Genomic DNA, 13,959 nt, shown 5'->3' with positions numbered 1-13,959 from the left:
AGAAACATGCCGAGATTCATGTTTTTGTTGATGGGTTTGATACAATTCTTATTATAGAATCAGGGTTAAAGTGATGTTTTAACAGACTGCAGTTTATCAAATTACATAATTTTAGTAATGGCATAGAGTGCACAATGCCTGGTTCAGTAATGTTTTAACATTAAACCGAATCTTCGTCCATTAAATCAATCCTAGAGTAACTCAAAACTATCAAATATACGGTATATATTTATATTTACAACTATGCATTCAGTAAGGTACCAGATGAATTATTCTATTATCCATCAGCATAGACAATAATGATCATTAAATCAATCTACGATCAACATGTAGAGAGTTGGTTAATCCACAGTACTATTTTTAGATATGCAATTCTTGCTTAACAAAACTGGGTTGAAATATAATTCTCAAAGAGATGGTGGGACGAGTATGCTAACATGAAAGCCCATGACATTAGCTTGTAAAGCATTTAGTGTGCGGAAATAACAGTTTAGCCTACAGTTGGTGATTTCAGAGAGTACTTAATTCCTTCACTCCGATGACGAAGGGCAGGGCTTAAAGAATAAGTTTTCTGACCGGCACTTAAAGAGAGATAACTTAAACTAATTAATAAGGTTTGGACATATCAGGAATGTAATGAATAGGGGAACACGTTATTGGGTAGTCAGACTCATTTATGACGTGAGGAGGGTAGGTCTGGAAATAGTTTCTCTTGTACATTTAAGGGTGAGAATACACCCCTCCACTAATTATATATATATATATATATATATATATATATATATATATATATATATATATATATATATATATATATATATATATATATATATATATATATATATATATATATATATATATATATATATATATATATATATATAATGATGATTATATTAAGTTTAGAATGAGCAGTCAAGCTGCTTATCATCCAGAGACAGCAAGAATTAATTTAATAAAATAAATAAACAAAAAATTATATAGGCTACAACAGATCATTTGGTCGTAACAGGTAAAAAACATTTACCTTTCTTAAGTGCTTTATTTTTATCTACAGCCAGACGATTTTACTTACAAGTGCCCTCTCGCATTTATGGGTTTAAAACGGTTTCCTCTAACCTTCTGACTAGAACATACATCCCAGCTGTCATGTGCCTGCTACCGCCAGACGACTTTATTCAGAACAAGAGTGGCTCCCAGTGGTCAAGGGTTAGCATTTCCATCACCATCACACAATTCGTGGAGTCTGTGTTTAACCCCATGATTCTGATGACGTATCTTAAAAAATTTTTGCTGACCCCAGACGATTTTATTTCAAGCTCTATTACTAAGGAGATTAATGAATGACTTATCTAATTTTTCTGGTTCAGATGGCCTCTCTAAAGCTTAAGAAATCGCAAAGCTTATCATGGGTGTAAAGTGGTTATCCCTGGAACCCTTCTTCAACGGTCACTCATAAGCATAACCCCATCAGTCTGGCTATGTGTCATTTGATTACGATCTTACTGCGGCCAGACGTTCTAATTTAAATTACATGAGCATCCTAGTAGTGAAAGGCTACACTATGGCTATATCTATTATCTAACCCCTGCACTGAGAAGAATAAGTCAGAAGATGATTGAAATCGTCAGGAGGTAGCAAGGATAAAGTGAGAAATATGTCATCAGAATAAAGTGCTTCATAAAATTTTTTGGTGGAAAAAAAAAAAAAAATCACCGAAATGTAAGAGGCGTTGCTGTGGCTAGAGGGAAAGGCTTAACTAAACGTGAACCCGGAAGACTGCAGGCTTAATTCTATAAGCTAAAGTCGGAAAGGGTGGATGAACAGAGGATATTTATGTTCAGTTTCTTTATGGATTTATTTTTCTTTCTACATGAGAAGTGAGAGAGCATGAAGTATTTATTTAGTCACATTCACAACGATTTTTTTTTCTTCTTACCTACTATATGCCAGTGAGTAGGTTTAAGAGCAGAATTATGTTCTCCACTTTCACTACACATTTATTTTCTTCACTGTCTCTGAAGTAGGAGAGCAAAGACCATTACTTTTTCCATTTCGTTAAGGATTTCTCAACAGTATTGTAAGAGAGTGAAGAGAAAGAGCGGTGAGTTATCGGTTTCTCTTAAGAAAAATTTAATACATTTTTTTTTTTTTTAATGCAGTTACAATTTTTCCTCATCAACAAATCACGGCACTGTAATAACAAGATACTCATTCTCATATTCTGACTTGGATTTCTTTTCTTTACTTACATAAAGAAATACGTGAGGTTTCTAGTTTTCTTGTGCAGTGTTAATACACCAGGAAAGCAGGGTACACAAATGGAGCGCCACCTGGTGGATATTACCTCAGTAGGTTGCCTTAAAATACGTGACAAAAAAAAAAAAAATCTTTCTCACTGTGAATAGGGATTTGTTCTTATTGTGGAAGACTGCGTGAGAGTGCAAAGAACATCTATTTTCTCACTGGCGTTAGGACTCTACTGTCTTATATTGTGAAAGAAAGTGCAGGGACGTACCTGTGGGGGGACGGGGGGGGGCTGTTTGAAACTGCCCCCCAGGCCCCCAATTGAGGGAGGGCCCCCAAAAGCCTTAAAAATTTTATAAGCTTTTTCATTAATATATATATATATATATATATATATATATATATATATATATATATATATATATATATATATATATATATATATCATCCCGACAATCTTGGCTGAGATATTAGATAAGTTTTGAGAATGACGGGGGGCTGAGGGGGGGCCCCGCAAAGAACTTAGCCCCCCGGGCCCCCAAGTCTCTAGGTACGCCCCTAAGAAAGTGGATGAACAAAGACAACCTTTTTTTCGCTTCCATTAAGGATTTTTCCTAACAATATGAAAAGAATAAGACACGCAGAGAACATTAAATTTTTCAGTGTTATTAGGGATATATTGTTTTGACTTCATGCAAAGAATGGATAGACAGAGAATATCTATTTCCTCACTTTCACAGAAGATAATTTCCTCTTATTGTATGAGAAGTGTAAGAGCAGACACCTTTCACTTCATTATCTCTAAGGGTTTCTTCGCTTTAATCACTGAGCACAATCGGGTCCCAGTTTGTAAATCTCGTGGATATTTTCGTTTATAGGATGAACACAATCTACCACCAGATTGCAAACCCTGAAATCCTGTGAACAAACGTACACCTTAAACCTTCACCTCGAAGGATTTCTCTTACTTGACCCCTTCATTTCGATGACATATTTTTTTTGTTTTATTTTTGTCATCTTAACAAGTTTTTACTTAAGTGTGGACAAATCTTTAGTATTCAAGGGGATTATAAAGGCTGTCTATTGCACCTCAGTGTAAAAGGTCTATCAAGTTAATCAAAACTCTAATGGAGACTATCTATCTATCTATTGCCAGACGCCTCAATCCCGTTTGGGGTGGCCACAAACAAATCGCCTCCACGTGGCCCTGTCCCCCGCCATTTCACTGCCCTGCTCCCAACTCACACCCCCCTCACTCATATACCTCTCCACCCCATCCCTCTATCTCATCCTCGGCCTCCCCCTCCCTCTTCCCCCCTCCACCTCACTCACATACACTCTCTTCGTCAGTCTCTCACCCTCCATCCTTTCCACATGGCCAAACCACCTCAGTGTGTTCCTCATAACGCTTCCTATCACATCCACATCCACACCACAACGCTTCTTTATATCCTCATTCGTCAGCCTGGCTCTCCATGTGACTCCACAGGCTCCTCTTAAATAACTCATTTCCACTGCTCTCACTCTTGACTTGTGTCCTTCCAACAACGTCCAAGCTTCACTTCCATACGTTAGAGTTGGTATCACAATACTGTCATGTAGTAACTTTTTCACTTCCATGCTCACTTCCCTGTTTCTTATCACTGCTTTCAAGGAACCAGCAACCTTTTTTCCCTGCTGTACCCTTTCAAGCATTTCACCCTCCAAACCTCCATCCTCACTCATCACACTACCCAAGTACTTGAACGTACTCACATTTTCCAATTCCTCACCATCCAACCTCGCTTTACATTCACTGACTTCACCTTTCTCAAAGACCATCACTTTACTCTTCCCTACATTCACCTTTAGATTCCGTTTCTTACACACTCTCCCAATAATAATAATAATATAACTTTTACTTCATTCAGCTGAAGGTAATCATAAAATAGTTATAGTAGAATGCAAAGTATGGCCTCGAGCTGAAGGGGTTAAACACACATACACACTCACACACACACACACACACACACACACACACACACACACATATTTATGATCATCACGGGAACATGCTGGCAACCTGCCTTGATGTAACACAACAAAAGGGATTTCCCAAAGATGCATTGCCACGCTTCCAGCAACAGAAGAAGGGGCAGGCACGTGAGGCATGGAGGGAGCCCAGGGTAGATAAAAGAGAGAAGGGGAAGGGAAAGGAAGGGAGAGAGGGACGGCGGAAGAAAGGCACAGTCTGAAAGAGACGAAACGCTGGACAAACGCGAAGAAAGAGGGTGAGAGAGCGAAAGATGGAGAGGCAAAAAAAGGAAAAGACGTGGTATAGGAAGGAGTGATCAGTGAGAAGAAAAAAGGAGAGAGATAAAGTTCCAGAAAAGGTAAGTCATATGTAAAGGAATTATTGACGAGCATAAGAAAGAGGGTGCGAAAGAGAAAGATAAGGCTGTAGGAAAAGGAAATTCTAAGGACCATAAATGAATAAAGAAAGAAAATACGATAGAAGTTGAGAGACTGGCGGAAGGATAGGATCAGAAAACCGTATTATGAATGACAGAAAATGAGCAAAGGCAGTGAGGGACAATATTGCGGTGAGGCAAAAATGTGTAAGTCGTAGAAAGAGAAGAAACAATTAAGAAATTGGAAAAAGAAAACAAAGTATGAATAGAAGTAAATTTCGACAGGGAGGAGTTTAGGAAAACCAACGATATATTTCAACCTCAAAGGAGGGAGAACAACATAGGAAAATTATAAAACTGGGAAGGGCGAAAGGAGAAAGCAGAGGCCGACAGAGGAAGGAAATTTGTAGAAAAGCGAAAACATGTTGAAGTGGAAGCCACGTTCTGAGGGGCAGAGAAAAAGGGCATCAAGGGAGGAACTTGTCAAACACACACGACGACAACAGAGAGGAAATATTGAAGAGAAAATGCTAGGAAGAAAAAGCACAAAAGAAACCTTAAAAAAAGAAAGAAAATTTCAAGATTCTCCTTGCGAAAAGAAGATAGGAATAATAAACATAAAAACAGCAAAAAGGAACTGATTCCAATGTATTTCAAGTACGACAGACACAATAAAAGCTGCCAGTGCTTGAAAGAGGAAAGTGGAAAAGATCTAGGAAAAAAGATGAGAATGTGAAAGTTGGACACAAGAAGAAAAGAATATAAACAGAAATAAGTAAAAAGAGACTGTTGAGAATGCCAGCCGACTTTAGCATGCGAGGAAAGTTGTAGGCAAGAAAAGGAGTTAAAATGAACCCAGTGTATGACCCAGCGGAAAAAAAAAAAACAGGATGCGGAGGAAAGCTCGAAGAGAGGAAAACAAAGTAGGGAGAAGGAAGACTTAAGCTTAGAAATGCACATGTAAGAGAGAGAAGGCAATGCAGTAAGATATACCCTTTAGTTAAGGCGAGTAAATTAGGACTATATTAAATTAACATGAAGGTCAGAAAGCGTTGCACTAGAAAAGCCAATAAAAAGACTGCCTGAACGGTAAGACAGATTCAAAATTTATATTAACAAAAATAGTACAGGAAGTATGAGCAAAAGAAAACATAACCAAGATAATCGAAACTAAGAGAGAGAGAGAGAGAGAGAGAGAGAGAGAGAGAGAGAGAGAGAGAGACAGACAGACAGACAGACAGACAGAGACAGACAAGAAGATACAGACAGGCACAGACAGAGAGACAGGCACAGACAGAAAGAGACAGACAGATATACAGACAGAAAAACTGACAGATACAGCTAGGCAAAGACATACAGATAGCCAAAGGGACAGAAAGACATTGACAGACACAGAAAAAAAGAAGTAGACAGCCTGAAACAGAGGTAGACGGAGAGACAAACACACACACACACAAAAAAACACACACACACACACACACACACACACACACACACACACACACACACACACACACAGATGAACAGACAGACAAGGCCTGCAGTACTGCCGGACCCAGGTTCAAATCACCGCTGGGGCTGGGAACAGTATAAGGATTTGAATTTCAATAAAAAGCAGACTTTACCGATCTACCAGAAGACCCGCCGACATGTAAAAATACCCCCGCTAATACCAATACATCAGTCCTGCATGAGACGTATTCAATATGGACGGTGGGTGTTAGCGACGAAGTGGTGACATGTAGAGGTGTATGGTATGTAGGATGGACTACTGGGCCTTGGGAGCAGGCTGTGAAAGCCTATGCCCAGAGTGGGACACATAAACACACACACACACACACACACACACACACACACACACACACACACAGGCAGAAATACACACACACACACACACACACACACACACACACACACACACACACACACACACACACACACAGGCAGAAATACACACACACACACACACACACACACACACACACACACACACACACACACACACACACACACACACACACACGCGCGCGCGGAGGAAGACGGACACACACACAAAGACAGACAGACAGTGGCAGACAGACAAACAAACGGTCAGATAGAAAGACATAAACCAAGAGACATACAGACACAGACAGACACACACACACATACAGATAAGGAAAGATAGACAAAGATAGGCAGACAGACACAGCCATAGGCAAACAGATAGAAAGACTCAGAAGAGCACACAGACAGTCAAACAGACAGACGGATAAACAAATAGAAAGACAATCAGACACACACACACACACACACACACACACACACACACACACACACACACACACACACACACACAGACCAAGACAGACACGCTGACATGCAGACACAAACAGAATGACAGACACACAAACAGACACAAACACACAGGCAGACAGATACACACAGGCACACAGACAGACACAGACACACAGAGATATAGTCACAAACAGCCACAGACAGGCACAGTGACACTGACACAGACATAGACAAACACTAAAACAGACACACAGAACGACAGACATAAACACAGACACACAGAACGACCCCCCCCCCCCCACACACACACTCCTGCTCTGCAGGCATAGGTACAGTATAATAACAGAAGAATTAACGGGGAAAAAGTTTAAACAGGCATGCCGCTTCCAGGGCTGAGGTACCGTACCACGTGTTTCTCCCTTGTTCATGTGTTTAGATGCACTTCTTTGTTTTTCAGGCCTAAGCTTCGGGCAGCATCTTTTCAGGGTTTAGACATGAACATTCCAGTATAGCCAGAGCAGACAGAAAATGCATCACATACTGTCTTCTGTTCTACACTGATAATGTAACTTTCAGGTGCTGTTCATTCCGCGGCAGACTTTTTTTTTTTTTTAACTTATTTACTGTAAACCTGTGATCAGCCATTCCTAGAGACTCTCACAGCGTATGTTTCACTTTCACCTAAATTATACTTCTATGTTAGAATGTCCGACAATGACAGGGTTAGTGGTATCAGAAGTAACACTCTCAGTCACCTTTACTCACTAGTGGCTGAACATAATCGGCTGGCGTTAACTGGAATATTACAAAACAAGCGACCATCAGAGTGAACGTCTTTTCGAAACTGTGTAAATATAAACTCAAAGAGAGTTTGTTCAGTTACCCAAAAAATATTAATTAAGTTGGAAGAACTGAAATCTCGCTTCATTCGTTTGGAAATCAAAAGGTTATTCAGATACTGAGTGCACCCAGCCAGAATAATGGAACAAAGAAAAAGGAAAGAATTAAATTAACATCTAGCGGTAATGTAACCCCTTCAGACTACGAGTACGTCGTAATTGATTTGGATGACTTTACTCGGTTTATGATGGAGTATAGGAGAGAAGTGGAGGAACGATTAGGCAAATATGAATTGGAGCAGATGGGGGATTTGGGAGGTGTGTGCAGGATACTTACAGGAGAAATATGTGCAGCATGTGATGTGGTGTGTGGGATGAAGAGAAGACGGAGGGGGGTGTAAGGAACAGCGTGGTAGAATGAAGAGGTGAGACAGGCTGTGGCACAAAAGAAGAAAGCATATAATGAATGGATGAGAAACAGGGGCGTGGAAGAAGTTGAGAGGTGGAAAAGAGAGTTATATGTAGAAAGAAAGAGAGAGGTGAAAAGATTAGTAAGAGACAGTAAGAAGCGAGCGGATGAGGAATTTGAAAGGAACTTGAGTGTAAAGTGGAGGGACTGTAAGAAAATGTTCTGGAAAGAGGTCAAGAGAGTAAGACAGGGTGGAAGTGAAGTTAGCATGGGAGTGAAAGATAAAAATGGTAGATTACTAGTGGAGAAGGGAGAAAAAGTGAGCAGATGGAGAGAACACTTTAAGGAATTGTTGAACATAGAGGATGGAAGTAATGCGAGTATAAGTGGCCGGGGAATGGCTGGGAGAAGGAGGGAGGTGAGAAAACAGGAAGAAATCACTAGGATAGAAGTTGTGGAAACAATGAAGAAAGTTAAATTGGGGAAAGCCCCAGGAATTGATGAAGTGTGTGGTGAAATGCTGAAGCATGGGGGAGAGATAGTAGTAGAATGGATGTGGAAAATGTGCAGATTGACCTGGGAGGAAGGTGGAGTCCCGGAGGATTGGAAGTCAGGTATTATTATTCCCTTGTACAAAGGAAAAGGGGAAAAAGAAGTGTGTGGTAATCATAGGGGCATCTGTCTTCTTAGTATAATAGGAAAAGTGTATGGTAGGACTCTTATTGACAGAGTTAGAGAAAGAACAGAGGAATTAGTTGGAGAAGAACAGGGAGGCTTTTTGAAGGGAAGAGGTTGTGTAGATCAGATATTCATTCTTAGATCTTTATCAGAAAAGTGTCTAGAGAAGGGAAAGAAGTTGTATGCAGTTTTCATGGATTTGGAGAAAGCAAATGACAGGGTGGATAAACAAGGATTGTGGAAAGTATTAAGAACATACGGAGTAGATGGGAAGTTACTGAATGCTGTGAAGAGTATGTACGATGATGCTAAGGCTGCTTTGCGTGTGGATGATGAACTGAGTGAATTTTTTTCTTTGAAGGTTGGGTTGAAACAGGGATGTGTCATGTCTCCATGGTTGCTCAATCTGTACATGGATGGGGTAATAAAAGAGGTACAAGGTAGGGTAGTGGATGTAGGAGTGGCCCTGGTGAGAGAAGATAGTGTTTGGAAACTCCCTGTACTGTTGTTTGCAGATGATACTGACTTGTTGAATGAAGACGAAGGAGAGCTGCAAGACTTGGTTGATGAGTTTGGGTGAGTGTGTAAGAAACGGAATCTAAAGGTGAATGTAGGGAAGAGTAAAGTGATGGTCTTTGAGAGAGGTGAAGTCAGTGAATGTACAGCTAGGTTGGATGGTGAGGAATTGGAAAATGTGAGTACGTTTAAGTACTTGGGTAGTGTGATGAGTAAGGATGGAGGTTTGGAGGGTGAAGTGCTTGAAAGGGTACAGCAGGGAAGAAAGGTTGCTGGTTCCTTGAAAGCAGTGATAAGAAGCAGTGAAGTAAGCATGGAAGTGAAAAAGTTACTACATGACAGTATTGTGATACCAATTCTAACGTATGGAAGTGAAGCTTGGATGTTGCTGGAAGGACACAAGTCAAGAGTGACAGCAGTGGAAATGAGTTATTTAAGAGGAGCCTGTGGAGTCACATGGAGAGACAGGCTGATAAATGAGGATATAAAGGAGCGTTGTGGTGTGGATGTGGATGTGATAGGAAGCGTTACAAGGAGTACACTGAGGTGGTTTGGCCATTTGGAGAGGATGGAGGTGAAAGACTGACGAAGAGAGTGTATGTGAGTGAGGTGGAGGGGGGAAGAGGGAGGGGGTGGCCGAGGATGAGATGGAAGAATGGGGTGGAGAGGTATATGAGAGAGGGGTTTGTGAGTTGGGAGCAGGGCAGTGAAATGAGGGGGGACAGGGCGACATGGAGGCGATTTGTTTGTTGTCACCCCGAACGGGATTGAGGGGTCTGGCAATAGAGAGATAGATAGATGATGGATTTTCCGAACTGGAGGAGTTAAATATAAATTTCACGAATCGTTACATTACAAGAGGTTTCTTATAAGCTGAACACAGTCGTCTGGGGGTAGGAAAATTGAAAAGACGTCACCGTGCTGATGGTGTTAAAACTCTTTACTCATTCTAGACAAGGACTAAAACACAGTCGGGCAGACAAAGACAGTACACTGTTTAGGAGTTGATGTGCTTTATTTAAGTTTCCACATTTTCCGTGAGGATTTAATGCAATATATTGTCATCTCATTTAAGCGCAATCGAAGACAGTTTCTTCACAAAGAATTATCTTTTTCATGTCTTCTTCAATAGTTTCTTGGCATACTGTCTCAAGATAATCGCCAAGAGTTAACGATTTATATGTACTTAATTATCACAAAACATTTTGAAACAATGTTAAGAAAGGTAGGTGAAACTTTTGACATACATTCTGCAAGCACTAGTTCACAATTTCAAAGTAGAAGGGTGTTTTGTTGTGCATTTAATTAAGCTAAAAACTTAAGGCTCCACGTGAAATTACTATCATCATGACCAACATCATTCTGACCTCTTTTTCCTACAAAAGAATGGGGTGAGGTAAGGTCCAGAAGGCAAGAGGGATAAACGCAGTAGTAAGAAACTCATTCATTAAATATTAAGGCCCCTAGAATCTTGGTTCCACCTTACTGGCATCATCATTGGTACTTTTTTTGTTTTGTTTAGGTGCCCTTCGTATCACCTGCAGATACATTCATTTCCTTTACTAGTTTTATTTCCATCTACTCCATAAATCAAACTTAGAACGGAAAAGATACCTATACTGTATTTTATCTTGGCCTAAAATTACCGTATCTGTATGATGAATGCTGAGGTGTAACAAAATATAAATACAGGAAGAAACTGCTAAAAACGAGAGGTGCTATGGAAAGGGTGTAGGGTCGTGTTATTGTCTTGTTCTGTCACTGAGCTGAAAGGAAATGAGCAACAAAAGGACAACACCCTACACCACGATAAGGTAGACGAATTACAGACAAGGTAAAAGCATGCCAAGCTTGGAAATGAGGGATCCCACGGTTATGGCTGAGTGATGCCAAGGTTGGGGTTATTGGACGTGCAGTATCCTTCATCGTTAAAGTAAACCTCTATTTCAATATAAATTTCGGTATGTTCTTGCTACCTCAAGACGATTTTCTCCATCTAAGAAGAGACCTCTTATAAAGGGATAATGAAGCATACATCTAACCACTTCACTTGCAAATATTTTCTAGACTGAGTGAAATTGTCTAAAGCAGATACAAGATAATGAAGCAAGACGTTATCGGGTTGCAGACACGCATCGTCTGAGATATATCCTCAATACTTCTTATCTATTTGTGTGTGTGTGTGTGTGTGTGTGTGTGTGTGTGTGTGTGTGTGTAAGTTTAAATTTTCACTTTCTTCAACCTCTTTACTTTCACGAACCACTGCGTCGGCATTTTTCTTCATTTCAAGGCTTTTAATCTTAGACTCGTATGAGTCACCCACAAATAAAAAAAAAAGTAGCCTGAGTTTAGCTAGAAACATTGCCATATAAATTCTAGAAACTACCTGAATGGCTTCACATGCATCTCATTAAGTACAAATGACAGTTCAACTATCAGTTTCTATGGATTGCAAGTAAAAATGCAAGTGCCTGAAAAAATTGTTTTTTAGTACCAGGTACCAGTAAATACTTGAATGCTAAGCCTGCCTGGCACTGAAGATGATAAGAGATTTTAGATGACAATATCATGAGTCTGTGTCAACAGAATAATTGGACACTCTTTGCTTGGACACTTAAATTAAATAGAAGTCAGGCTAATCAAAACTGCCCTGCCATAATGAAAATAAGGCAAGAGTGATGAAAGCCGCTTGGATGAACAGCCTCTCATTACGGCAGAGACATAATATATGACGCTTATAAAGGGTGATCATTTTTCAGATGGATGGGTGGTGGGATAAGACTGCTTGAGATCCCCGCCAAGTGGCCACGCGTGAAATTGCACAGACTTCGCCGACACCAGGAGGGACTCGCTAGGCCGGCTTGGGAGCTGTCTTACTCGGCCATAAGGTGGCAAATCCTATGGGATGAGGTCGTGAGGCTCAGATGGAGATAGGGGATGGGTGTCGGGATGGGAGAATGTCGTGGTTTGAATCGTTCTGTAGCGATGTTCATTATATTAAACTCATTACAGTGAACATCAATGCTCTGTGTTCCTTATCTCACTTGGTACGGGATTGTGAGGCTCGGATGGGAATAGGGGGATATGTCTAGGTTCTAATAACCTGTGGCTCTCTTCGTACTAAGCTCATTTTAGTGTCCGTCTCTGTTAATCGTTCTTTGTGTTGTTTATTCTCAGTATGGTGAATCACGAGGATTAGTGCGATCATGAGGCACCTTTGGAGAGGGGTGGAGAGTGGGGGGAGGGAATTGTTAGACTTACTCTGTTGCTTTTTTCATCGTATTCAACTCGCTTTAAATGTTCGTTGTATATCTGCCTCTGTCTGCGTCTGTCTGTGTTATTGTTTCGGTGTGTGTTTCCCTGTCCCTTTATCTATCACTCTGTTGCCGTTTGTCTGTTTCTGTTTGCCTGTCTCTGTCAGAATTTACTCTCAGCGTCATGCTCTATCTCTCATTCTCACACTCGCTCACGCTGTTCCACTCTCTCTCACTCTCCACACACAGGCAGGTCGCCTTTGACTGTATAACAATCTTATTTTGCCTTCCGCTTCACTGCTGCCAAATTCCCCTCAGATATACTAGTTTTTAAGGATCCTTCCCAAATTAAACGACCTATATTTGACACCAGTCTTATCAAGACGTTTGAGACCCAACACTCCTGCTCCGATGATGACCATCATATATTATGAAGTCAGTGCTGATTTGTTATATGATACTTATACAACTATTATATACTACTATTTTAACATCAATCTTGCCCCTTCAGTCTGACCACTCTTCATATTTTATTCTTACTAACGCCGGACGATGTTACTAAACTTCTGACAGATTTCTGTTAGTGAAGAATTTAATGAAGACTCACCATCCACTCACTCGATGTAGTGCTGTTGTCGGGTGTCTGCCCTTTCCTCTCCTCCATTCTTTTTTCCTTCCATCCTCTTCTGTCTTCCTTTACTTCATTCTTTCCTTGTCCTTCTGCCTACGGGTAACTTTACACTTCCTCTTCTGTCTTTCTTTCCTTCATTCTTTCCTCTTTCTTCTGCCTGTGGGTGACTCTACACTGAGTGACAAGCCAAATGGTTTCCTGTACACCAGGAAACCATTTACTACTTTGGGTGGTAACCAAATAACCAAATTTTGGCGCCTGGTGGTTTAGTGGGTAATTATTGCGCTCCAATTGGATTGAGCTGGTGAAGGTTTATATCCATGGGGTGGTTGGGGTTGATTGCTCATGTAATGCCACTCAGGGATGAGTGAGGCTGGTCACTCTCATCTTAAATGTCGGGACCAACTGCTTAGCCCCGGCTCCTACGCTCCTCGTGGGGCAATGTAGGATTGGATGATGGATGGATGGACTATACTGTAATTCTTCCACATTCAAAGGTCTTTCAAAGCTGAATACAAGCATCTGGTGGTAGCAAAATTATCATTAAAAATAATGCAAGAGAATGAACGGGCTAAAAGAATATAAAGGGCGTTTCTATAAAATCGTGCCTCATTTCAGGACGTTATTCATGGTCTAATTTTAGTAACAGAAGCTATGTTAACCTGGGTCTAATATTATCCTAAACCGTTACGAGCCTACTATACAGTTGCTAATGATC

The sequence above is a fragment of the Coenobita brevimanus genome, chromosome 41 (assembly GCF_032717465.1).
Source record: "Coenobita brevimanus isolate Jiangsu-jjx chromosome 41, ASM3271746v2, whole genome shotgun sequence".
NCBI lineage: Eukaryota > Metazoa > Arthropoda > Malacostraca > Decapoda > Coenobitidae > Coenobita > Coenobita brevimanus.
Note: the sequence above shows the minus strand (reverse complement) of the source record.